We start from the raw sequence: 5,501 nt of genomic DNA on the forward strand, positions 1-5,501 counted from the left end.
AAAGCCAATTTGCAATCCACTTTTCTGCTTTCGTTAAAATTAAGTTCAGTATCGAACCTCGAATAATGTTGAATAGTAATGTTGAAATTTAATAATTAAATTATGGACGAGTTTGTATTGCTTTCAAAATTATTGTGTTGATTCATACAGGACTTCTGTTTTTGTAAAAAGCATGAACGGAGTGAAATAAAACTTACATGAAATTATTTTTCTCTCACTTTCGAATGTGTAGTCTATCGACGATTAAAATATTTTCTAAATAATTTTAATAAAGGAAGTTAAGAAATAAACGAAACTTATTTAATATGTTTTTTACAAATGCTGAAGCTAAAATGGTACCTATTTATGCTTTAGCCGTGCGTAACTTACAATAATTTGGAAAATCCAAAAGTGCACGCCTCATAATTTTTTTTTAATAAATATTTATTAATTATTATTTTTGTTTATTTAATAACAATTAAACCACATCGAATCAGACCCTGAAAAATGAAAGGGTTCTATTCCTGAGCATACTCAAGCGTAAGAGAAAAAAAAAGACTCGATTAGTAAAGTATTTCGGTCGCTATCGTGTTAACAAGAAAAAGGATCCGCACATACAGACACACGGACGTCCAAGACAGAACTTTTTTAAACTGTTTTTTAACTAGTTTAAATAACAAAAATGACATCAAAAATATCATGAACGTTAAAAATAGTGCTTTTTCTTAATATGTGTGTGTATGTATTATCTTACAAGTGCAATGTATGATACATAAAGACATTTTAAGTTTGAAAAATCAGATGTTTTGCGCGAAGTGACAGTACGAGTAGTACCCACCTCAACGCTTCGCTTATGAGGCGTGCAAAACTCAATTTTACTTCAGATGTCTAGAAATATTCCCTAATGAGCTTAATAAAATAATTTTTTTTTCACTAATAATTTATTTTCCCTTTTAATATAACAATAGCAAAATGTTTATACGTAAAACTTTTAAGACGTTGCTAGTATAATTTTATAGGTGACACAATTTTTCACATCCCATAAATCTCTTATATATAAAAATGAATCGCAAAATGTGTTGGTAAGCGCATAACTCGAGAACGGCTGAACCGATTTCTATAATTCTTTTTTTATTATATTCCTTGAAGTACGAGGATGGTTCTTATGTAGAGAAAACGTAAATATATGTACCACGGGCGAAGCCGGGGCGGACCGCTAGTTGTTCATATAATTGCTAAGTATAAATGTGTCAATTAGGTGAAAACTATATTAATTTAATTGATGAGATGTTTATTATTTAAATACAGTTCATATTAATTAAGATAGCTTAGTTCTAAGAATGATATAGGTAAGTATATGACCATTTTTAATAAAAGGAACTTTATTTTCTAACTCAAAGGTACCTAACTGCAATATTTTAATCAGCAAAATCCTTCTACGGTTAATTCTAACTCCGCTGGAAATTACTCGGAAACTCAAAGAGATGCATTTCACTTCTGTTTCGTCACCAAATTTAAACGTGACACATAATTACCTGCCTTGATTAATCCCAATCCCATGATTTTGAGGTTAGTTTCAAAGATATATAATCTAAAAATGGATGGAATATATTCTATGTATTTTTAGTTTTTATCTCTAAAAGGAAATATATTTTTTTAATGGAATAAAATGTGTTTACAATTTGTCTATTGTATAAGTAATATCCATGTTAAAAATAGTTGTTTAGTAAAGAATTAGCCGTATTTTAATATACAATACATAATATTTTCATTCAAAAAATAAAAGTATCACGTAGGTAATTACAAAGAAATACACTCAATTTGGTATAACTACGAAAAACTTATAAAAAAAAAAGACGGGTTGCACTCCGGGAGTGCCGGCAGAAGTGAAAACTTGATTATTAACGTTGAGCATGTTTGATATTTTGGAATGTCACGTGTCCTGACGCGAGTTTAAGATTGTATACCCATTACAGAAAAAGTGCTCAACGCCGCTAAAGAATTTTTCACTTCAAAAATTGTTGAATAGAGTAGAGTGAACTCTTCAAGCGTAGAATGAACAGGTAACTTCTAGGGAAGCGCGTACCATCCCTGACCACATCTCAGCTTAACACCAGGCGCGATTGTGGTCAAGCGCTTCCCTATTCCCACTAAAAAAAATGTGTTATTATTACTAAGGAATGAAGTCCTTGTATAATGGATAAAGATACAGTTTGTCTTTAATTTGATACGGATTATATGGAGAATACAAATTTACATAACCCAAGCTAACGTAAACCTACCATTTCCCTACTTATCTTTCATTTTCCGAGCGTCTTTTATAGAACAAAGAGTTTTATAAAACATAAGGAATTTCGTTCGTTGTTTATTCAGTTGGTCTATGATCTAAGGGAATTGCATGGGTGGAAAAATTAAATATAAAATAGTTTATTAGCTTTATTTAAATCCTTAAGGTAGTTTTTGTTATGGCATGACATTGATATTGATGACATATAGATAAGAAGGAAGTAATATTTTCATGTAAATGGGTTTGTATCATGAAAAAGTTATCAGGTATCACGTAGAGCAAAAACTCTACAAGCTTAATCTTATCTCTACATGCTCTAAATTATGAATGCTTATGGGCGGCGGGCATCTCTTTCCATCAGGTGACCCGCCAGCTCGTGTGCCTGATTAAGAGAGAAAAAAAAATTAAGAAACTCTACTACCTTATTCTAGTAATAAAAATATGCACTGAAAAAACTATTGTACTTAATTAATTAAAAAACTTTTCACCTTCCCCCAACTAAGCCACGTGTTTGAATTGAAAATATTCATAAAAGTTAAATTTATAATAGTACATACTATATAACACAAATTTATAGTAATACAGTAATACTATTTTCACCTAAAGCACACACTACTACATATACTATTTTCATAAAAAAATGTAGAGACGTTCATATTCATTTTTAATAAAATGTTTTAATATAGGTAGTATGCTGAACGTTTACATTTTACAATCAAAAAATAAAAGAGGCGAGTTGTATTAAACACGAATAAATAAAACAATTAATGATGTTTTTATTTCTGCCCAGTATTATCGAATGTTGCAACTATCAAATGATTGCTATTATTTTGTTTGCTTTTTCGTTTATTCAATGTTTAGGATTATTATATTGGTTTATACTATAAACTTTATAGGCTTGTTTAAATGGTCCACTAAATATAAAAGAATGTTAATTTTAATTAAACAAATTATAATGAAAATTTACATAAAATATAGTCACATTTCGTTGTAAACTAGGCATTTTTTTAAAACCAATACCATATGAGGAGGTTTTTGGGCTTGAATTTATCCAAAGAAAGTATATTTATCGTAACGTGCTACATAAATATACGATCTTGTAGTGTCTTCCTCAGTATCGTGAGTTCCTTTTGTAGAGTTTTTAACCGACTTCAAAAAAAAGGAGGAGGTTATCAATTCGGCCGGTATGTTTTTTTTTTTTTTTTTTATGTATGTACACCGATTACTCCGTGGTTTCTGAACCGATTTACGTGATTCTTTTTTTGTTCGATGCGGGATGGTGTCGAATTGGTCCCATAAAAATTTTATTCGGATAGGCCCAGTAGTTTTTATTTTATGAGCATTTTTGTCTGTATTTGTAAATGTTGCAAGTGCAAGTTTGAAGTCGGTTGTTTTTAACGCAGTTATTGACTTGTTCTGTATCAAGTATTCAAGTTCACCTGAAACATAAAAAATAATAATGTATAAGGATTGTTTCAGGTATCAGTGTATATCCCCAATAAAATGAAAAAGTGACAAAAACATAGCTCCGCCGTAACAGCTATTCGCTGCCGTGACCAGGATTCGAACCTGGGTTACTACGGCCACAACGTAGGGTCCTAACCACTAGACGATCACGGCTACCGGAGCGGATACCTTTCACAGGTAATAAATCGAATGCATTCAACATAAAAATAAAGCGGCAAAAATGAATTTACCAACTACCCTATAATCTTATTCGTGGTTGGACTACATCTCAATTTTGCCGGATAATACATAAGCCAATAAAAGCAGTGAATGCCGTGCTGGTCAGTCAGTAGTTGATGTAATTAGATATGCTCGACTTTTTGTACTTTCACCTACAGTTACTTCACTAAGGCAACGGCCGAGCGACGAAAAGTGCTCCAGTTTCGTTTAGTATTTATTTATTTATTTTAGTAGTAGTATGTATGATAGAGCAATATAAATAATCCAAGAAATATTTTTTACAGAACGGCCAGGATTGGACTAATTAAAGAAATAACCAATTTTATTAGTAATTGCTTATATGTATCTTCAGAATCTTATTATAGAGCTAGAGTAAATGAAATTTATTTTAATTTATATGAGTTTATTATAGAGATAAACATATTAGAGCGCCATGCCAGTATACATTATAAATATATGTATGTACTGAATTAAATTATAAATTTTTACACATTAATATTACTTTACTTCATAGATTGTTTTTTATAGCGTTTATTGAATAGACAATATTTATGGCGTATAAATATTTTTTAACTAAACATATTTTAAATAAACATAATTTGACATTAATCATCTCTTTGTTATTTTGTACATCGTGTAGATGCCACCAGAGACCACTTTGAAATCTGACCCTTTTCAAAAATGTGACGACCTTTACAAATTCTATCCCAAATTTGAAATTTATCTCTACATCGAATGATAATTGAAATTGTTAAATTATATTTTGAGTGTATGACAGTATCAATAACAGATTTTATGTTTGCTATTGAGTTTAATTAATAACACAAAATAACATTATGTTTGAATTTGTCAATTAAAATAAGGAGTATAAGAGCGTATACGCACTATGCGGGTAGCCGCATTGCGGGTAGCCGTCCGGCTGACCGCAAGCACAATTATGTACGGAATATTCATTTCTATGCGCACTGTGCGGTCTGCGGTAGCCGCATCGCAGTGCGCATAGAAATGAATATTACGTACATAATTGTGCTTGCGGTCAGCCGGACGGCTACCCGCAATGCGGCTACCCGCATAGTGCGTATACGCTCTAAGTGGTCTTATTCGGGTCAATTCTAATAATTAAAACTATAGACACTTTAAATGCATTATGCCACCCGTTTGGTCAAAGTCAATTCTCATGAGAATGACATATTTCACCACGATAAAATGTAGCCCTAAAATTTGCTTAGTTGCAAGCAAACAAGCACACACACACACACACTACCGTATTCATAATATCAGCACAGTATTACCATAGATATCAGGCAAGATTAGTAAGAATGATTATGTGTATGGCAAGTTAATTCAGCGTAAATATTTACACATGCTCCTGTAAACATTTCTCGACTGCATCAGATGTAACTTTAGTTTATTACAAAGTTCTTCCTCACGGGAATAATGCAATTAATGCAAAGGTTAAACGTGGATCAATGTGTAGATTTATAGTTATAATAAAGTTAGTACTTTATGCTAGTTCGTGTGCTAAAATTATCTACCTTTTATATACCGT

The 5,501-nt window shown here is 31.4% G+C and overlaps 1 non-coding gene across 1 annotated transcript; it reads right to left on the bottom strand.

The window, feature by feature from the left end:
• Positions 1-3,814: 3,814 nt before the first annotated feature.
• On the bottom strand, positions 3,815-3,886 carry TRNAH-GUG (transfer RNA histidin (anticodon GUG)). The gene has a single exon. It is a non-coding gene; the product is annotated as a tRNA-His (tRNA).
• Between the last annotated feature and the right edge of the window lie 1,615 nt (positions 3,887-5,501).

This window comes from Colias philodice, chromosome 6 (genome assembly GCF_061535455.1).
Source record: "Colias philodice isolate Cphi_HAF_F1 chromosome 6, ilColPhil1 Martin Lab GWU primary, whole genome shotgun sequence".
In the NCBI taxonomy this organism is placed as follows: domain Eukaryota; kingdom Metazoa; phylum Arthropoda; class Insecta; order Lepidoptera; family Pieridae; genus Colias; species Colias philodice.